Here is a 23,057-nt window from a genome sequence, read left to right on the forward strand (position 1 = left end):
GATGGGTATAGAGACCTGTATATGTGATACAAAAAATCAATAACCCTGTGGACTAGCTCTATAATTATTTCACTTTTGACAATTTCATTCAAACATAGAAAAAAATCAGTCAAGATAACCTTCTATTGTATTCTGTATTTTTTATCATATTTGTGACTACTCAGGAAAGTTGTGTTTGTTGCTATGCAGTCAGGAATCAATTGGATACTGATATATAAATTCATTTTAGTAGTTCCTAAGAAATAATTATGCAAGATATATTTAGGAGGAAGAAACTCTTAATATTGTATGTTTTGGAATTATGTGGAGTATGGCATATGTTTTAAAAAAAAAAAAGGCATTGTTTAGCCCTAAAATGTTTTCCTATGGATGTCCTTATGGGTGGAGTGATTGCGTTGCTTATGACATTAGCAGTGGGCCAGAAGCTTCTTGTCTATGCCTCTGACGCAGATAACTACAGTCATCACTCATCAGTCCCTTGGAGGTGTTTATAAAGTGCTCTGTTCTCATTCCCTTTACTGTTGGATAATACATCCATTTTGTATAATGACATTTCTCTTGACTACCTTAGCTGATAAGCAAAGAAGTGAATGAATGTTTGTAAATGAGGTATTCTTCCTCTGCAATGGTTATTCTTTTAGCATAGAAACTAAGGTGATTGCCAGTTTCTATCTCATTTTGAACTGTTTTCCAGAACTACATGCCCATTTTGTTTACTTTCCTTCAGGTTGATTTTCTAATGAATAAATATGAATGAAGAGGCAATATCATTGCAATTTCCAAGCTTTCCCTAATTGCATCAGCTTTTTGACAGCAACAAAAAATAATAATCCTGAATGTTGAAATGAAAGTTGGGATTATATCTTACTGTACTATATGGGTTTCGAGTATACCATCTATTACCTCAATTAGCAGATCAGCAGATAGGAGTTTTTACCTTGTGACTAGATTCCAGGATCTGGATTGAGGAGAATGCAAACAGTGGAAATAATAATCTATAACATCTGTGAAGAGAAAAGATGGAGAGGTGGATATGTTGGAATCACTCCCTTCATAAGCGTCAGTCGAGAGTTCAGTCACTGTAAGGCACCACTTGTGAGCTCTGGGGGATATCTATCAGGGGATATGTGGAGAATGATCTGAAGAGAAGTGGTCTGAAATTCTTCCTGAGAGAATTTAACATTTCTCTTAGCCATTAAAACCACATCGTATACAAAAACGTGGTAATGTTTCACAGTCGTGGTTTTATCTGAAATTCCATTTCTAAATTCTGATAGCAGCATAATTTGTTGGTTTTGTGTTTGTGAGGGCTTTTTAATTGCTTGGGTACAAAAATCTGTTTCTCGAGTTGAAGCTTGGCCTCATGATACAAATTCTCAGCCAAGGAATAAGTTTTATTTCTGGAGAGCATTTGAAGAAGAAGGAAAAATCATGTTTTTATTTGTTTTTGAGTTTCACATTTATAGACATATTTTCATATGAAAAATCCTGAAACTGCTTCAAGTTCCTTCTTTAATACTTTGACACCTTGCTGAAATTTTGCTGCATGTAGATTGCAATTTGAATTACTCCCTCTCCCTTACCTCTCCCCGCCCCCTCCCCTCTCTCTCCTCTCCCTCTCCTCTTTCCCTATCATTGGATAAAATAGCCTTTAATAGGAAATATATGAAAGTTCAGACAGAAATTAAAAAGTGATGAAGCGTATAGTCCCTAATCATTAGATAATATTTTATAACAGTCTTTTTAGGAGATTAAAAAGACTGAAGTTATGGTGTAGGCTCAATGAGGCCTCCTTTTTGTCCTTCTCAAAGTATGACTAGGCGACCAACTAAGAGTAAAAAGCAGTTTGATGGTGTGTTTTCCACTGTAGGTTTTATCTGAACTTGAATCTCTACTTGGTTCAAACGGCATTCATCCCTGGACTGTGTTGTAGAGTAGAATATACCTAGTGTTTTCTGGTGTGTGTTCCAGGACACTAATCAATGTATGTATGAGGGTGGTGAGGCACTGTAACAGGTTACCCAGAAAAGTTGTGTATGCCCCATCCCTGAAAGTGAAAATCCCTTGAAATCCCTGGGTGGACAAACGATTCACTAAATGTATCTAAATAGTAAGCTATCAACTGAAGTGTTATTCTTGATAACACACTGTTTATTTTGATCTGGCAAAAGCATGAATAGTTATTTCTTTTAAGTACCTATTGAATGCACTTTGTCACTATCCCCTTGTTTTTAATCTTATGAATTTCTGAGATGACTTCCCTTACCTGGAATTATTCTCACATGTATAACAATGACGTGTAGTTATGTACGTACAGGATAAGACAAATTGTATTCTTCATTAATATAAGACAAATATTCTTTGTATCCTTCTGAAGTAAATCCATCAGCTGAAAACTAGTTGTCTTAGAAAAATCTTTCCTTTGATATCTCAGGGAACATTTTTTTTCCCCATGTGTAACACCAGCAAGTGATATTACCTTCTTCTGCAATACCTTGAGGTTATGGAGGGCAGAAAATAGATTAAATAATGGAGTAGGTCTTTTGCATTGTTAACATATCTGAAACTCTCTCACTTGGGGAATGTATTATGACTGGGAAATGTCCACATGAAATAGTGAAGAGGGGCATCCTGTAACTCTTAGCAAGTAGTTTGCTTCTGTGCTTTGTTTTTGAAGCTGATTTTCATAAATTCACTTCAAATTAATGATTGAAAACTCATTAAACTGAGCATTAAGTAGGTAAAAGATTCCTAAATCATAAGAAATAGCATATGAAACAGCAGAACGATAGTATTTCTAAAACTGTAGGAATAATTCATTTGATAGTAATCATTAATAATTACTAAAAACTTCAATTTTAGTTTCGAAAAGCATTTATTTAGATGCTTTTTAAATAAATGAACTTGTGGCTTCTTATAATTAAAATATAGTTCTGGAACTCAGTAAAAATTCTTTCTGAATTTTTCTGTGGCTGTTGGTCTTTTCAAGAGTGTCATCTTTCGTTTTTGTAGAGATAATGAGTGATCCTTACCTACTCCTTTGATGATCCTACATTATGATATGGCAGAATTCCTTATAATTATTGCTAAGATGAAAATAGAGTAGATGTGCTAGTCGGAAGGGGGAAATCTAAGTCTGAAACTAATGGTAGAGTTCGGTAGAATTCAATAGCACTCATCCTATTCCTTTTTATAGAACATTAGAGAGTTGATATTTCACCTGAGATCCACTTTCTTCTTTCTGTCCCAATCTCTTAGTTTCATTTCAGCCATGCTGAATTTAGCAGTTGATGACGTTGGCACTCATTTCTTTCTTTCACTGTATTTAAAATGCTAGACAACACTATCAAATGTTCTTCACTTCAATCTCTTTTCTTTCTGTTTGTGAATGTCACACTGTGTTGTACAAACACAGCAGGGATGAAAGCTAACACAAATGCATGTTTGTGTCTACAGCACAAAAATGTGTATTTATAGATGAACAAACCAGGTCAAATCTTTCATAGTAGAAGATAAATTAAACAGCCATTTGTCAGATGAGTGTCTGGAGACTATAATTAGTAGTCAATAGAACTGGTCTTAAAATGGGGGGAATATTGGCAGGGGGAAATATGCAATTTTAATGCCATTTTAGTTTATAAAGGCACACACACACTCAGATTAAAAAGACACCAGGCCTGTTTTTCACACTACATAGTTACTCTGAAATGAACCACTCACAACTTTGTATTAGTTAGGCTGAATAAGACCAATAGTCTAGAAGACTGGTTCAACACAGATTAACTAGTTTATTGATTAGATGTACAAAAGATATCCAAGTATATGAGTGAATTTCTTTGCTGCAGCAGATGACACGGAAAAGCTCAGAATATGATTTTAGAAAATGGTATTAATACCTTAACTCAAGTTGTTTTGGTGAATATCTGTGCAGAATTACCTAATCTCCATCTGCTTAACTCAAATGCAGAAGTATAAAAATATCAGCATACCAGAGTTGCATCTATTCTTTGTTTTGCTCCATCTGGCATTCTTGAAAGAAGAAAAATCAGAAGTGCAGCATACACAAAAATCGTATGTCTGATTCAGGAGAATAACCCTTACTGAGGATTTTACTAGCCTAAAAACCAGGAAAAAATGTAGTTATGACCTTACCATGAATAATCAAAGATTGTGGCAGTTTGGCCAATTCTTTACTGTATAAAAGTTCTGTTCGGATAAGTATATAGATAAAATAGAGATCTGAAATAGCAAAATAAGTCAACAATTGAGGGGAATAGAAGTTGGCAAGAATGCCTCTTCGAATCAGCAAGAAAACACTGATAGCTAGTTTTTACTGCACAGTGAATCAGCAGTTATTCAGAGGTGAGATTTAACTTAACTTCTTCATATTTACTGGTAAGACAGAGTGTGTATAAAGGTGTATTTCTTTGTTTAAGAAACTGCACAGAGTAGCATTCTCTCCCTGTACCCTCTGGGACTGTTGAAAGTCTTATGTGGACATAGCACATTACATTTTTCCTGTTTTATTGCCTTTACTCTTACTTGTTACTTAACATAAAGAGCTCACATGTATTTTGCTAACTGCTTGCTAGTGATTCCAATTCATAAATAAAAGCATCAAATGCTGTTTCAGATGTCCCAGAGTATCCAAGATTTCCACAGGAGCAAGCAGATAAGAGATGGGGCCTACAGCAAACCTGTGCTCCTCTGGAATTACAACTCAGGGCAGATACAGTAACATGGATTATCTAAAATAGCCCCCTTTCTTTTGGCAGTTGAATGCCACCCTGTTAGTGATGCATGTGAATAGCCAAACGTTTAATATTTATTAAAAATAGCAGGAACTGAGTAGCTTTTTGTTCCCTTCTCCTTGTGTATTTCATTTACTATGTCAACATGGTAGAACATGTTACCATGTTTATTTTTTTCTCTAATAAGTCTTCTTTTTACTGCAGCTTTTTTCATCCGATTGCAATTCATAAAAAATAACTGCTTTGAGAACAATTACAAAAGCCTCATTATAACTTCAATGAGCTTGTGTTACTTTTGCCATAATAAATGTTTAGAAAACATTAAAGATAAAGGACCAAATGTTGATCTGTTGTACTGGCATAAGTGTCGAGTAAAACCAGCGCACTTGGAACGAGGAGCTGAGCATTGAGCTGATACTATTGACTATTTTAAAAAGATTTCTTGCAGTTTTTCTTGGTGAGTTATTTAAGCAAAGATTATATTGTATATTAACAATAGTTTTCCTTTCATGTTTTTCTTACTAAAACTTCATTTTTCTCATAGTGTCCTTTTTCCAAACCTTCTTTAACACTGCATTTTGCTGTAGTAGTCCATACCCAGAAAACTAAGCCATTTTACAGCTCTCTTTTTTATTTTGAGGAGCAGAGGAAGGGAGAAAGATGGCCAAAATTAATCTTTTCAGTATATATCTTTTTTAAGCATAAGTGTATGGCAGGTGAGATTTGCCAGTATAGATGTACTAGATTCCATACTCAAACCTCATTACAGACTTCAGAAATTACAATGAGAGTCCTTGTAGCTTATTCTTCCATGCGTCTTGAGAGATTTCTCTTTCTCTAGTTTTTGCATATTTCCAAAGGTTTTTGATCAATGACTGCTTTAGCACACTTTCTTCATTGTGTATGCGTCTTGGTTTCAGCTAGGATAGCGTTAATTTTCCTCCTAGCAGCTGGTATGGTGCTCTGTTTTGGATTGAGGATGAGAATGATGCTGCTAACACACCGCTGTTTCTGAGCAGAGCAGTGCTCACACAGGGCCGAGGCCTTTCCAGCTTCTTGCGCTGCCCTGCCAGCAAGGAGGCTGGGGGTACACAAGGAGCTGGGAGGGGACGGAACCAGGACAGCTGGCCCACGCTGGCTGAAGGGATGTCCCACACCATGTGGCGTTGTGCTGAACAATAAATATAGGGTGGCTGGCTGGGAGATGTGGGGGTTGCTGCTTGGGGACGGGCTGAGCATTGGTCAGCGGGTGGTGAGCAGTTACACTGTGCATCGTTTGTTTTTATATTCTTTTATTTTTATTATTATCATCATTATTATTTTCATTTTCTGTCCTATTGAACTGTCTTTATCTCAACCCACAAGCTTTTACCTTTTTTTTTTTTCCCAGTTCTTTCTTCCATCCCACTGGAGGGATCAGTGAGCAAAGAGTTGTGTGGTGCTGAGCTGCCCGCTGGGTTAAACCACAACAGTAGTGAAACCTATTATAACAATTTTTTATAAGTGCATGAAAAACTCTTTTATTGTCAATTTACACGTTCTTGAACTTATTAAAAAAAGAGTTCTTGCTGAAAGTGGGAAAACAGATATGCAAGTGTATGCTTCTGGTACTCTTCATTAGCTTTATTTCCAGGAAGCTTGGCTTAACACTGAAGAGTACATGAAACCATGATTATGTTTTGCAAGTGTGGGAAATCCCAGACTCTCAGTTTTTGCTTTAATGATGGTATACTGTAAAAAGTGAACATAAGTATGAGTAAAGTGCTTATCAATAAGCTGCTACTTAACTGTGTAGTCAGAATTTCTTTGTGTTATAGTAACTCTAAGGAGTACAAATTGAGACTTTTTCCAGGAGCTACAAACTTATGCCATTGCATGGAATGACAGAGGTAAAGCAACTTAGAAAATTATCTGTAGTGATTCCTTGAATTAAAAAACTCTTTCTCCTGCTTAGTGAATCCCTTTGCACATCTATTTCTGTGGATGCTTTCACTGTTCATAAAAAACTAAAAATGAAGCTTTTTTATCTAATAGGTTATTTTTGAATCATTTTCTATCATCCATTTAGTTTTTAGTTTTGTTGGACACTGTTATGATTCAATATATTTTTTGTTTTCTTGACAATAGCTCAGATTTAATATACTTATTTTGTACTGTTAAGTTTGGGGTAAATGAACATCGATGCCTACGTACAGGTAAACACCAAGAGGTACATGTACTTCCATAATCTTACAACCATCATGGTCTCAGCACAGCTCAAATTAAAATAGATTGATGCAGTCTTTTTTTTAAGTAAACCTGATGGTTTTTCTTTGGTGGTTGTTTATGCTACTTTAAAAAATATATCTTTTATTTGTATATAGCTCTGCTGGTAGTGAGACGTGAGATACAAAAGCCATGTCACTGCTGTGTGACCACAAGATATGACCACTATTCTGAAGAGCAGATTAGGAAACGTCTTTGACTTTTTTTTTTCCTCTCCTCTCCTCTCCTCTCCTCTCCTCTCCTCTCCTCTCCTCTCCTCTCCTCTCCTCCCCTCCCCTCCCCTCCCCTCCCCTCCCCCCTCCTGATTGGAGAAGAGGGATATGCTGATCAGGTGATGAATTGATCTAGCAGTATTTGTAAAGTGGTATATAAATTGAATTGGTAAGAAAGTAAGTATTTTCTCATGTAGTATTGGTATATTTTCTGTGCAGTCCTCAATTTTGAAAAACCAACGAAGGAAAAAGCCCTGAGGAAATAGGCATTTCCAAGAAAGCTTCTGGCTTATTCAGGGAGAGACAGTCCATATCCAGTTTCAAACTACTTATTATAAGTAGTCCCATCTCCTTCCAAACTGTCCCACTTTGAGTCACAGACACAGCAGGAGATGAGTTTTAATCTCCTTTTTCTTCCAGTGCTTGGATGATGCAGGAACTGCTAGTGACTCAGTACAGCAGCACAAACTGTCTTCATCTTACGTAAAAGCTCCAGGCTGCATGAAAGCAGGAGCCTTACATAAACAGCTAGTATTTCAGGGTGAAAAAGTGTATCAAAGAAGCAAATCAAAAGGGACAGCAAGAAATATCAGTGCCCATTACAACAGGAGCTTCTTACAGAGACTCAGCTGTTGTCTCATGGAAAGTGGGATTTGCTTAGTTCCCAATTTCAAGGAGGTAGGTACCTCTCATTGCAAAACCAAGGACTGTGTCCTTTGCTGAACCACTGAGGTGATCTGTTTAGAATCCAGTGTTAGAAGCAAGGAACAAACAGCTCTTTGTTTCTGTATCTTTCTTATAGACATTCTCATAAATAAATATATAAATAAAAACTGTCCAGAATTAGTATAGACTAAGAAAGCTCTGTGGAGGTTGCTAGGCAGCTGAGGCCAAAGGAATAGAAAGCAGTCATGTCTTTGAAAAACAGAATCAGTGACTTATGGGTTATCTGGAGTCACCATTTACTGTTGTCTTTAGTCATAAACATGAGCCAGTGGAATTTATTTTTCTTTAGTAAACGAGCAGTGATTTTAAAAGATTTTAAATAAAAGGTCTGTTTTGTATTTCTTGCCTATTAGTGTTTACAAGCTATGAAATTATATGTATGATAATTATTTCTAATATTTATTTATTCATTGATTTAACTAGGGTATGTCCAATCTGTTCAGGCTATAAGTTGAAAATAATTTTGCAGAGTAATTAATTTTTAAACTTTTGTCCCATTTTCATTTTTATCACTATTTGCATCTAAGACTCCAAATGAAGGAAGGTTCAAATTCTGGAAAGTATACCTCATCCTCAAAAGGTGTATTTGTTTCACTACTGTTAATGACAGTGGAAAGATCTCATTTCTACCACCATATCCTTTATGTATGATGAACCTACACATTACAGAAATATAGCAGTAACAAACACACTCTTCTCATTACTGTTAAGCTTGTAAAAATGTAGTAGCAGGCAAGGTTTTCATATGCAAGATCAGGTGATCACATTGTTGATGAATTGCTGCCTTTGAAATCTCTGCGCTTGTATTTGTGTCTTATGTCTTCCAAAATTAACTGCACCTTTAGTAGTCATGTTATACATACAAGTATGCTGAAGGAACAGCATATCTTGCAACTCTCCTACCTTCTCGGGTAGTGTAATGACAGCTCTTCTATATCATGTTTTAGTCTACGTTACTTATTCTCTCTCAGTGTTGTCAAATGATCGTGTCTCTAGGAGATTTAATTGACGCATCATGGATTTTCAAAATTTGTTTCTTCCACAGGGTAGATGCTGTGGTGGGGTCCAGGCAGCTTTGTGGAAACGTCTCCAATGGGCTGGTAGGATGAGAAGGTCCAGGGGTAGTTTGGAAAACAAGGAGAAGCATCACCTCCCAAGACGGTAAACCTACTGAAAAGGTAATTCATGCTAGGATACTCTTCACAGTCTGCTGTTAAAGCTCGTGGATATAGCACATGGCAGAAAACTAGTAGGGAATGGGAGCACACACTTTTAACGCTGGCCAAGTGCTCATACTAAGTCTCCTGAAAATCTTTTTTAAAATGCTGGCTTTCAACTCCCTTCCTTGTGTGAGTGAGAAATTGAAGGCTCTATCTTACAGGGCTCTTCTTGCCTTCCCTTGGACCTGTTTGAGAACACACAAAATTTACAGCAACTTATCAAAAAATTCTTTATAGGACTTATGACAATGCCAGTATATCTGCCACAACTTTGAGTAATTAAATGTTGTTTCCTAGGGAGACTTAATAGCTTTATTTTTCACAGTACATAATTATGTTTGGTTGGCTTATTTTGGTCTTATCTTAGAGGCTTAACTGTTGTGTTTATGAAGACTGTCTTTCTCCCCAAACCTTAACTATGGATGTTTTTATTGCTAACATTTCAAAGTCCAAGAGAATGAGCAAACTAAAGATCTGTTATCCCTCAGCATAACTGTAATGCTTCTTCCTTCATATTAAGAGAGAGTTCAGCCAGGAAGTACCAGTCAGTGAACGTTATGTCTCTCAGCTGTCCCAAAAAGTTGAGCTATATTGTGTACACCTGAGCCCAGTTAACTCTCAGTATGTCCATGCTATGTATGTATTTACTGGTCCTCAGCTATAATTAAGTTTGCTGAACAAACAGATTTTGTGCACTCATTTTAAACCAATCATGTCCCATGATACTTTACAAAATACCTGACAAGCTGGCTGACTTCTTTCATTTATTAATGTGCCTTAATATATGCAGAGAGTAAGAATATTAACAATGGAAAATCACACCGGTAAAAAATGAAATGGGATTTTTGATGCAAAAGTTTTCATAAGGTTCTATTCCCGTATCTCTTGAGACAACCAAAAAGCACAAAACATCATTTAATTAGGAAAGGTTTTTCCTTTGCTCAGGAGTATGGATGATTTGGCTGGTTGAGTATTAGGCTAGGCTTTCAAATGTCTCTGGGAAACACCTTCCTTTTTGTTGCTGGTGAACTCTGTCCAGCTCCTTGGCATCCATTAATTAAAACCATTCAGAGATTGCACTGCTTCAATTCACAAATTGCTTCCATGCTTCACCAGGCTTGGCAGCTGCCAGAAAACCAACCAATCTGCACTCACATAACTTACTTGGAGTTATTTATGTCTCTGTATAACCTATAGCTGTGGTAGAAAGTGAGAGTTGAAAGCCTTCTGTAAGGAATAGAAAGTACTTTATTATCTGGGAGAAGTTATTAAGGTATGTGTGACAGAAGAAATGGTTGATATAGGAAAGTGATAAGTCTTGCCTCCTGTATTTATATAAAAATCGTAATTTTGATTTTGTAGTCTGCCTTTCAAAACTCTTCCACTCAAAGTTCTTACTAATCAATGTAGTCTAAGTTATCCAGACCTAATCTGGTTTTCTATTGTGTAGAAGAAATGAGTTAATAGGGCTTTTTGTTTATAAGGGTCCAGTAGTCTTTATAAAATTGCATCAATTGCTTGCAAGTAATTTACTGTAAACAAAAGACAAGAATAGCTGGCTTGCTTATGGTTAGAACTAGTCTGAGATCCAATGGATCTGGCTTCAGTCCTAAGCTGTGTTTCTGATGTTTTCTTGCTGCATTTTTTAACCAATAAAATGAGTAGAAATTTTGTAATGTACCTGTGTTGATGCTTCTGTGACCTCAGTGCCATAGAGTGGTTTGGGTGCCAGACTTTACGCTGGGAAGAAGTTACAACCCTTCAGGGTATATAGGGAAAGAAACTGATGCTAGATGAGATGACACTGAGATCTCTTCATTTGCAACGTACTAAGTAAAATTTGAACTTCTCCAACCCCTACACTTAATGAGAAACAGGGTGCTTAGTGGGTAGATATTTCGGTTTCTGATTCACTGCTTTAACTGTGTTTCATGGGAACTAGTGTTGTAAATGCCACTTTGACTCAAGAATGGGGAAGATAAGAATGTTTAAATATAGCTTCATATCTTGATGTTAAAATGTAATTTTATTTTATTACCAGTATTTTTGGTAAGAGGCTTTTGTCTTCATTTGTGTTGATATCGATCTGATATCAGTACTAAGCATATATTCTTGAATTCTGACCATATTTTGTTCCCGGTGGGAACTTCGAATGTTTCACATTGTTCCAGCACATGGAGCTCTTTACTTGCATTTCTTTGGCTGCTCAGCTTACTCCGGATGTGTTTGCATTTCACTTTTCTGTTTCTGTATGATAAGTACTTATTTTTGGTCTATTTTAAGATGAATGGTTCTAACTTTTTTTTACTTTTTTTTTTTTTTTTCCCTGTGGCAACTGGGGCTGGAACTAGATGATCTTTAAGGTCCTCTCTGACCCAAGCCATTCTATGAATTGCTGTGTTTCTGCAAAGGTGTCTATAGTAAAGTTGTAGTAGTCAATGCTTGTTCTGTTTTTCTTCTTCCTTTCCTAAGTAACCAGCTAAGTAACCAGTTCTGTTTTATGTTTCATGGAAAAGTTCAAGCCTTTCAAATTAATTGAAAGGACATTCAGCTTCAGAATTAATAATGTCCTTATACACAATGAAAAATTGCATTTGAGAATGAGGCATGTTCCAGCGTTTGGAACAGCAGAAATGAGATATTCAAATCAAACCAGAAGTTCTTTTCACCTAGTAACAATTCATATAGACAAATTTAGAAAAAAACTTGTTTTGAATGGCTATAGATACTGACCTGTGCGACAACAACTAGCTCTACACAGCTGGCAATTGAGACTGCAATCACAAAGCAGGGATGTTTTCCATGCAAAACTGTGTAGGCAGTGTCCATTGCTATCAGGCAAAGGGAACACTCAACTAATTATATATATATATTCTTTGTATCCATAAATGAAAACTCTGATTTTTTTTTTTTGTTGTTTGTTTGTTTGTTTTTTTTACCGAGAGACCTCCAGGGATTTATCTAAGAAGAAAGAACCCTTAGATAGAACTGAAGTTGATAGCCCTCGAGACAAATGGAGTTAGGAAAACTTAGCAATTTCTTTAATATTTTACAGAAACCTAACGATTGTGACATCCCAGAAACAGACCATTGGATCTTTGGAGTGATCTGAGAAATCAAGTATAAAGGAGACAAGTTACTAAGCAGCCCTCACTGGTGTTACTCAATGCTATACACATTGTATTCCACAGCTGAGAACACTGTATTTAATGAATTTTGTATGTTTTGTGGGAAAACTGATGCCTTCTTTTTGTTTAAACTCACTGTGTGAAATTCCTCCTTCATTAAAAACTGGTAGAAAAGCTCACCCCTTCAGTGTGTCAGGATGCAAGGGATTCAGTGTCCCAATTTACTTCTTTCTTTTCTCCCTCTCTAGCATTGTTGTTTTTGTTCATCTACCACTTTTGTTTTGTATTGTTATTTCTCCATTATTATTTAATTTTTTACCTATTGTGGCTACTTATCCCGATTTCCTCAAGTTCTGTTATGACATGGGGCAGGCAACTAGTTGTTTGGTACTGAAGGAGAGCAGTATAGGGCATTTATTCTTTCTGAGACTGAATGTTTTAGGTACCTTCCTGAGAATATTCTAGTTCGTGTCCTGTTTCAGGCTCCTGTCCTGCAATTTTTAACACCTGCTTTAGTGGAAGTTTTGCTTTGGTTACAGTAGAATGAAACTGGTGGTAGAAAAATTGATCCAAATAAAGAATACTCAGTGAAATTCCTTAATTCCCTTGACATCTTGGGAACTTGCAAAAGATTAGCCATTTATTTAACAACATATAATTGATTAAAAAAAATAGCTCCAAACTACTTTATATGTCTTGTGACAAAAGAAGCCATGTAAAAGGAGGAGAGAGGGGAAGAAAAGGATTTATTCTCAGATGCAGCAGGCAAAGCACTTTTTATTTCTTTGCCATTTGTCTGTATGTAGGAGGTGAGGTTTCTGTAAGAAACCGTCAGACGCACACCAGCTTTTATTTATATGCGATGTCTGGAATAATGTTTATTATGAAGGTATTGATAGCTGTAACAAGAATTGAATATTACCAAATGAACTGCCTGCATTAAGCAATATGATTATTAAAAGAGCAAACTGAAACCAATTTATATACATAAGGTGTCTGACTGCAGCTAGAACTCCCTAGGGCATTTAAAGCTGTATCAAAGTAGCTGGAGAAGATAGTTATTCTTGTGGAGCTGCATGAAGGGGGCATGATTCTATAAAACATGACTTTATAGCCGTTGAGCAAAAACACACTGAAAGACATTTTGCATGAGGGATGTGAATGAAACCTAGTTGTAAGCATAGACTGAAACAACATTTTGATTAGAATAACATTCTATGTTGTTTTGTTTCTTTGTTTGCTGTGTTTTGGCCTGCAATGCTCTGCTTGCTTGCACTGTGCAAAACTTTAATCTCAAGTTTTGCTAGGTATAGCTTTCTTTTTTATTTTTAAACCGGTCTTGTATTGGGGATAAAAATGAATCGAGTGAAACAGGACTGCCTACACTGCTGTGGGTAAAAATTCAAAAGATTATGTCTGCAGGTAAATTAAAGGGAGCTGTACCTTGAGACACAGGTGCTGGGAATGCTTCCTACTGCTCCATAAGCATCAGTATGGAGACGGTGGCTGCCAAATAGCAGCCTTTGGGAAGGAATTCCCTCTGGCAGAACTGTCCTGTGTTCTTCCTCCTTAGGAGCAGATGGCAAAGAGGCAGCCCACATCACCAGGCAGACCTGGATATGCTTTGTCTTTTGGGGCTGAAGATTATTTTAATCCAGTAAATTGTTGTTCTTTTCAGCCATACAGATATTTGAACTAAATTAAGTAAAATAAAATTTATTTTGGGGGTAATCCCTGCATTTTTTTCTGTAAAGCAAGTGAGCTGTACAGATAAAACTGATTTTATATGGCATAAAATATAGTAGCTAACATAGGTGAACTAAAGCTAAATTGAGAATATATTTCTAATATATTAAAGCATTGCTTTATATTGGACAGATAGACTATTATATACTATCATATTATTATTTTCAGTAGTTTTCTAACATTGGCATATTATGGCACTATGATACCTTATGAAAAGAGCTATATAAGCAAAGAACAAGAGTGTCCTACGACATTGAGATGTATCCCAAAATGAGGGAAGCAATGTCTTTATTTAATCCCCTTGATTTATATCTGTTTTTTTTTTTGTGTGTGTGTGCTGATTACAAGAGTATTTGACTGCTTCACAGTCATTAATTCCTTCAGATGCATAAAGAAACAAGAGGTGCCTCTCTGAACACAGTGAGCCTCTGATCAATACTTAAAAATACAGTACATCATAGTGAAAACGGTAGCACGCTGCCTAGTATATTAAATAACCAAGCAGCACAAAAGTGCTCAACTTCTCCGAACACTGCACTCAGAAATGGGTTTCTTTAGCAAAACTTCATGTTTAGAAGCAGTATATTCTACAAGTGAGTAGGTTTTTGTTTGTTTGTTTGTTTGTTTGTTTTTTACCTTTGCAGCTCCTGTTGTTTGATCATTATTCCAGTTTTATGAATAAAGAAGATAAGACACAAATGTGAAGGATTAAGAAAGTTAGGATTTAGGACTCTTTCCTATTATCTTTGAAATCTGAGCCTTTTTCCACTTAGTCCATTTAAATTCATTATCACATGTCTTTACAGCTCTTTGAGAATCCAAGATACCACAACTAGAAGTTATGATAACTTGTCTAAACAGAAAAGGCTGCTTAAGTCACAGAAATAGAATAAAGAGAGAGAGTGATGATCTACTGTTCACTCCTGTGCAGTTTTTTAAAGATAAAGTAGCACTTTTTGTAGAAAGGGGTTAATGGCTAAGGTAGGCAAAATTGCCCAGTTGCACAAGTGGCCCTGTTTAGTTTTGTGAGGAATACTAAAGTTTTGGCATCACACAATCTGCATGTTAGGAACACTAAGCAAGTGATCTTCTTATTTCTCATGTCCTTGGCTCATCTAAATATACACAAAGCATTGCAACTAGTGGCTAGGTTTCACAGTAATGGGTAATATCAGTAATATCCACTAGTGACTGATCTGAGAGCTACTGTAATCCATTCCTTTACTGCAGCAAAAAGTTAAATTTAAAATGACCAACATGAAAAATCAGTGTTCTTTTAGTAGAAGAAGTCATTTAAGTCTGAATTGGTGGCCATTTAATAATGGAATTTCCATCTGTCATGATCCAAAAAGAAAATAAAAGTGAAAAATGGGGCTCATAAACAAAATTGGGTTTATCAGTGTTAGCAATAACAAATCAAATTCAAGCTGTATATAAACTTTATGCATCCTACATGGTCACAGAGGGAAATCAATGGTTATTCACTTGCTTAAACAAAAGTTCTAATTAACAAAATGAACAAAAAAATCTAGAAAGTGCATGCTGGGTTTAGCAATTTCTGTCAAAGCAATGACACCAGTGCTGTACCTGGCATACTCTACTATGTCAGTCAGGCTCTGCTAGCTGAACCTCTTGATTATTAATCCAAGATCAAATGATAACTTGCACCTTTCCTGAACTCCATGTTTTGGAAATTTTTCTTCCTTGCTATTTTTTTTTCTTAAATATTCCCAGAATTCTTTTATTCTAATTCTGTTTCAGACAGAATGCCACCAGAAATATTTTTCTAATGACCTTTCCACTGTCCCAGTTAACAGGCTGATGAGATTCAAGTAACAACTGAAGATCACTAAGAAAATCTGAATAAACCAGAAGTACAGCAGCTTGCAATAGATGCATTTTTTTCTCTTTTTATTTTTTATTTCAGTTTGATTAAAATCACAATGTGAAAAAGGCTTTAGAAGGTGAAGTGTGAAATCTGATTTTTATGGGATTTAATCTGATGTGAGGGAAATGTAAACATAATCTTCTATTACATGTGTTTTACTTGAACTTGCTGGCATGCATTTTCAATTCCAGTTTACAGAATGGGTTTTTTTAGTTTCATTGATTTATGGATGGTGAAGAAGGAATATTAGACATTATTTATCTCACTTGCCAAATTTTCAGATTTTCCTGAGCCATGTGTGAACAAGAAATTTCCTATTGGACAGTCTAATGTAGAATTTGGTGAAAATTCCAGGATGAAAACTGTAAGCTGTGCCATCCTGTGAATGAAATAACAGAAAGTCTTTATTCCATCATGCTTAGAAGTGACTTCCTGAAAAGAAATATAGTAATCTACAATATTCTGTACTATAAAAGAAATACAGTATTCTCTATGTTTTCTTAGGGGTATCACTTATTCATTCCTCTATTTTCAAGTTAGGCACTTAAAAAAGCGTTTACACAAGTGGTTACAAATAAGGAACATTTGAAAACTTAACAATGGATCACACAGATCAGAGAATTATATTACCATCTTCATAATCTCCCATTTTTAGTCCCAGAAGCAAATTTCTGTGTGGGGTTGTTGTTTTTTCCCAGTTATTTGTTATTCCTTACCTCAGGAGTCAACATAGAACAAAAAAGAGAAATAGGAAAAGAGTAAAGACTTTCAGAAAACAAAAGACTTCTACAAATAGGGCCTGATTTGAAACCTCTTAATCCTGATAGAAAGGAAGTTTCTCATTTTCAACAGGATGGGATTGAAACTTTGACTTAATAATAAGGGGCTAGTCTATTTAGATACATAAAAATGTATGTGCTTGATTATTTTCTTTTCTTAATAGCTTGGACAGAAACTTGTTAGCGTTGATACAATTTTAAGTATGTGTGTTGATGTTTACTCATTATTACAGATAAAATATAAAATTTATGAGTGCTGGCAACAACTGAAATGAAGGAAGGAGGAGTGAGAGGAAGGAATGAGAGGAAGGACTGACTTAGAATTCAGAAGAGCTATTTGTTGGCTATAACAGTTATGTATATTTGAAACACACACACACACAAAAAAAAAGTTAAATTCCTTCAATTCACGGTGAGGTTATAGAGCCATTGATGTATGTATGCCCACTGTCATACCAGGAATGCCACGGTTATTTCTAGTCCCCTGCAGAAGAAAAGGACAAATTCACTCTCATACATTACGTTCTCTACTTAAAGAGGCTGCAGATTCCGTGGTCATGCTATGAATTTAGTGCACACAAGAAATGATAATGAAGATAAGTAAACAACTGTGCTGACCCTTATATGTACTGGTTATAATAAGACTTACAATGAATCTGAACTTGTGATGACTGTAAAACTTATCAATAGGTTAAATAATTTGGAACTGTTTGGCTTTAGGATTTTAACCTCCTATGAGAACGGTAATAAAAGCGTTCATGCACATGCCATTAACACCTCTGCTTTCTGCTTTCTTCATTTTCTTAGAAAAAATGAAGTAGAAATTTGCAACTTCTTCCCTCCTCAGAAACAGTTTAGTTCCTATGTAAGGATTGCTGTGGTAGAAAACCATTTCCAGTAAAATGTAAATTTGGGAGGGATAGAATGATAAACTGTTTACATCCACATAAATATTATGTCACAATCTTCAGGTGTGTGATCATGTCTTAGTCATTCCTTCCTATATATCTGCCATCCACTGAGACCTCATTCATTGCACAGGATTACTTAAAAAAGTAACTGTAGAGAAAGAAAATCTGGGAAATTTTTAAATGCTTCTCTTTGCAGCTGAGAATTTTTTTTTATTTTTTGTTTTTGAGAGAGAGTGTAATGTGTTTCAGGTGTAGTACATACACACTTATTTCTTGCTGTTATTAGGAAGTTTAAACTCTGTCAGTCAGTGCCCAGAACTCCCAGTAAAAACAGCTGGAGGTCTGTACGTGGAGAAGTGGAATGTTGAGTTGAGCTCAGCAGCGTGTCTGAGAAAGGAAGGTGCTTCCCTAGACCTTTGCTTCCTCTGGCTGTAGGTAGTATAAAGAGGAGAATTACTAAGAGCTAAATACTCCAGATGCCCTGACTTTGTGCTGTCATTTGCTTATTTTATACTCCTTGAATTTCCCTCCAAAAGAAATGGGTAAGTATTTACAATAGGTTTTTTTATTATTATTAACTTATTATTTATATAATTTAACATGAGAATTGATAGAATTGATTAACCTTCCAATTTTTTCCTACCTCAACTCCGCAGAGATATTGTTTGTCTCCTTTGATCTACTCTTACTCTCCTCCTTCTGCATTTAATCAATGCTTCTGTATTGACTTGGTCTTGCAGTTCTGCCTTGCAAGCTTCTATAGTCTCATCATATTTCGTGCTTATAAAGACCTCACGAAAAACATTGAAAAACATTCTTCTTGGAAACATGTCTGCGAACATTTCGTTTATTTCATTTGCATCTAATTATGTGTTGGGTTTTTTTGTTTGTTTGTCATGTTGCTGACTCACCCTGTCCTCTGCCCTAGATAGGTACCATGGTTAACTGACACCTTGTCATTCTGTCTTCCAGATCAGTGTTCTAGTTAGTAATGAGTCCTTCTCCTTGTGTCACCTAGCTCTATTCCTGCTCTGTCCTGAGGCAGTTATTCAGTAGCTCATTGTGCTTAAGTTGATTCTGTCCCCATTGCTTGTCCATACCACTGTTTATGGGGTTGCATGATGAAAAAGATAGATTAAAAATAATGTTTTAAAAATAATCCCCCTTTATAGGGAGCCTTGCTTTTGATATGGATGTTATAACCTGGTTCCCCGGTGGTCTGTTGAGTGAGTGGAATTATATCAGCACAACCAAATGGGTGTTCAGAGGATGGAAACAGTAGCTGGGGACACAGGAGGCAGAAGCTTCCTGAGAAAGGCACTGTTGCCAAGAGAAATGTCTGTGGAACAATGGTCTATTTGCCTTGTCATTTCTCCTCACATCTTTTGCTTTAATTATTACACTTAGCCAACTTTCTGAAAGTTAAGGGCCCTTTCAGCTCATCTGTTTTAGAGTGATCTCCACCAGTCAGTAGTAACCAGGTTCTCCAGGACAGGAGAGCAGAAAACAACTGTGCTTATTGATGTCCTCATTTTGAAGAAGCTGAACTATTTCCATCAATTAAGGATGATTTGAAGCTTTCTAGGAAGTGTAAAAAATGGAGTAAGTAATAATAATCCCTCTTAATTCCCAGCTCTGCAGGACTGAGCTGTTGCTCACTGACAGGTTTCTTTTTAAACCTTTGGATGACCTCCAAGAGATTTATGGCCCACAGTTAGAGAAAATATTACTTATCCAGTGCCCTTCCTGGTCTCAGATGCCACCTTTCTCTGAAGAAAATGTGTCATACACTTTTCTTTTCTCTTTTGGAACACCATCAGTCTTAGGAGAAATGCAACATGCATTATTTATTTTACTAGGAGATTTATGTCTGGAACATGAAGCTCGTCAAGAAGTTCAAGTTAACTAGGCACAAGAAAACATTAGATGGATGTCTGTGATGTAAGATCCAATTGGACGCAGCCTTGGGGCAAAGAGATGACATAAAGATGGCACTTTCTTACCTAGTTTTTGATCCAAGTTCATCTTTGCAGTCTATTTTACTGACAAAGATGCACATTTTATAAAATCATGCCAAAACAGTGTTTCTATAGGAGGAGCTGGCTCCTGTTCCACTATAAGCATTATGGCTTGTCGGGGATTTTATTTTTGGTGGGGATCATGTAAGATGCAGAAAGCAAGTTGTTAAGCTGGCTTTCCAGTGTAGAGTTTGTGATCCTCCTGTTTCCCCATCAGCTCTGGACAAACAAGACTGCAATTTCTCCTCTTGTCAATCTTTTTTTTTTTTTTTTTTAATCTTTTTTTACTTATACTGGCCAGTAGCAGGAGAAGGTTTCCTTTATTTCTTTTTCTTTGCACTCATGTATGGACAGATAAATTTTCAATCTTTATTCTAATTATTCTGCATTTTATCAAAAAAAAAAATCCAAGTGGTCCTTATTTTAAGGCTCGTGATTACTTTTAATACTTTTCTAATCTACCTCAGTGTAGCTGAAGATTGTGAGTAATGACCATTAGATCCAGTTTTTGTCACTAACACAGCATATCTGCTGCTGTAGAGGCATTTTCCCTTTTCTCTTTCTCCTTTGCTGGTGCCATGCTTTTGGCTGTTTAATGGTTACTTTGCTGTTGAACTCCACGGGGGAACATATCTCCAAACATTTCTCTAACCTCATGCAGAGAAATCTAAGACCTCTTCTTCCTATGTTCCCAGCAGGAGCTTCCTGCTTGCTTTTTATGTTTCAGCTACTACACACACATACTTAGGTTTGACTTCTTTGGTAATAGCTAACCCAATGAGCTATCACAGAAAGCAGCTAATGGCAATGCAACCTCATCCCCTTTCCCTATATAATTTTTCTTATCTACCTGTGAAGTCTTTCTTTACTGTGTGATTAATTTTTCTAATCTCAGACTTTTAAAATAATCATTAATTATTACATTTAGCTATTACTCCGAGTGTTTAAGATCTGCATGGCCTTGTGCTGTCAATATGTTTTTACATCAGCATATATAAATATGCCGCTATAAGATATTGCTGGGTAAACAACCACTAAAGATTTACATCATACACAGGTTGAGTACTAATAGAGTACTATTGTCCTGGGGAATAACTGTTCCATCTCATTAAACACTGTCTTGTTTCCTGAGACATCACATATTTGGGGAACAGTGGGTCTAACCAACTGAGGGATATAGACCTAAAATGCATGCTTAAATTCTTTCTCAGCATCTCTCTGGAGCTGATCCCAAACTGTCTCCATCTCAAATGTTCTTGTTGTTATTGCATATCACAATAAATTATTCCCATTGGAAATTCTGAGCTGCTTCCAATGCTGCTAGACATCCCTCAATATTAGAGTGTGGTCTTGGAATGAGGAAATAAAATGAGGTATATTCACTGATTTTTTTCCAGGTTTGTAGAAAGGAAAAATTTGATACTTACATGATATGACTATGATTTAATATAAGCCATTAAATGACTGGTTAAGTCATGCAGTATTGCCGTCACCTTTCTAGAGAATATGAAGAGGGATTTTTCTTCTCTTAAATTTACTTCCTGATTTCTTTTATGTCAGTGTGTAATATGTTCAAATAACAAATATCTTGTGTATATTGTGTCATATAATAAATTCAAATATCAAATGAATTTGACAGTGAAATTTTGTAATTACAATCCATATGATGTGTTCAGATAAAACTTTGAAAGAACAGGAAAAAAAAACAAGAAATCAGACAGAAAGATGAAACCCTAGACCAAAGTCAATTCCTCTAAGACAGTGTACCACTTCGACACATTCTTCACCTCTGTAGCCAGATGATGTGCCGTTTGGAGAATACTTGATGTGATAGGACATGAGGAGACAATGAGGTTTTCCAGGGAAGTGGTGGAGTCCCCATCCCTGGAGGTATTTAAGAGACATGGATGTGGCACTTAGGGACAAGTGATGGGACTTGGGTAGGTCAGGTTGATGGTTTGACCTTGAAGGCCTTTTCCAACCTAAATGATTCTATGATTCCATGAAATAGTTAACTTTTATAAGCTCCAGAACGCTCACAGAAGTGTTGTTGTACCAGCCTGAGTAATATGAAATCTGAAACTGTGAGGGTCTAAGTATTCTTAATGTGTTTCAAGTTACGAGGCTTTTGGGAGATCAGTGCTTTCTAAAATTCAGACTTGTATCTTAGTGCTGCGTTCTATATTTTTTTCTGTCTGGAGGCTCAGGTATTTGGCATAATATATATGTTAGAGGAAAAATGGCTGCATTTTGAAGTCAAGATCGTAGAAAATGATTTTGAAATAAACTTACCATATTCATTTCATTCATACTTGTCACAGTGCATATTACACTCTGTGCTCATAAAGCACCTGGACCTGCACTTACCTGATAAGTTAATCAGTAGTGCTGTTTTATTCATAACTCTTACATGCAAAGAGGTGGCCATGAGGAAGCTACAGCCTCTAAGGCAAATGATGAGAAAGTAAGAGATAATACTAAAAGTACTGTTTGTTACCTTTCTTTCTTTTGGGTGAAAGAAAACAACAACAACAACAACACTACTGTTGTGACTACTGGATTTGGTATTGTTTGCTTAATGGTAGACTGTTTTAAAGTATATCATCAGAAAATGTAAGGTTCTGAGGAGGAAGCATGAAGATAGTGACCAGAGTTATATGACAGTTCTTAAGAGCAGCAAGTAATCAAAGGTCACAAAGATCCAGAACTGAACAGAATGAGAAAGACTGCAAGTATAAGTAAACAAGATAAGAATCTGTACTGTTTCTTAAAGAGCTCTGTGATAATCTAGGCTTAGACTTTTGGAATTTTAACACTATTTTTGCTTGCCTAAGTGATATATGCAGTGTGGAAGATGCAGGTAAATTGCTGTAAGCGCAGCTACAACAAAAATATATGCCATAGATGAGTATTTAAAATGACAGTGGTGCATACAAGAGACCCGTCAACTTGTGAAAATCGGAACTCTATTGCTTCTTGCTTGATATTCAGGGAACTGTGTTAAAGAGAAACAGGGCTAATCCTAATGAAACATGACCTCTCCACTGTGCCAAACTACTGTAAACTGAATCCGACTGGCTGCTGCACTGGTGACATTTTGTAATTCAATTTAATGGATTCCAGCACTTGCCCAAGCAGCTGTCAAAATCTCCCCTTGATTGCCCCCTATGTCATCTTCTCATCTGCTTGCTTTGCATTTCAATTATCACCTCATTCTCATTTTGCTTCTCCTGATCATGTGGGTATCTAGCAAATGTCTACAATCAAAATAATCTCAATATTGCATGTAATTTCCCTTTATGATTCTATGCCACCTCCAGTTCACATTAGGTTCTTGTTTCAGTTAATAACTAAATCACATTTAACAGATATAACATGTTATTTACTTTCCATTTTTTCCAGGCTCAGTCTTC

At 36.2% G+C, this 23,057-nt stretch overlaps 1 protein-coding gene across 23 annotated transcripts in view; it reads left to right on the plus strand.

Annotated features, from left to right (window-relative positions):
* The window catches only part of LRRC4C (leucine rich repeat containing 4C), a 515,355-nt gene that overhangs the window by 453,300 nt on the left and 38,998 nt on the right, over positions 1–23,057 (plus strand). For 20 of the 23 annotated variants that reach the window (XM_083836612.1, XM_083836595.1, XM_083836610.1 and 17 more), the window contains one exon: positions 9,000–9,132. The exons of 1 other annotated variant lie outside the window; for it this stretch is intronic. The gene's annotated coding sequence lies outside the window, so the exon portion shown is untranslated. Of the gene's footprint in view, positions 1–7,427; positions 7,907–8,999; positions 9,133–12,229; positions 12,393–23,057 lie in introns of those variants that run through there. 2 more of the 23 variants (XM_083836615.1, XM_083836606.1) reach the window with 2 other exon arrangements.

The sequence above is a fragment of the Anser anser genome, assembly GCF_964211835.1.
Source record: "Anser anser genome assembly, chromosome: 5".
NCBI classification, from domain to species: domain Eukaryota; kingdom Metazoa; phylum Chordata; class Aves; order Anseriformes; family Anatidae; genus Anser; species Anser anser.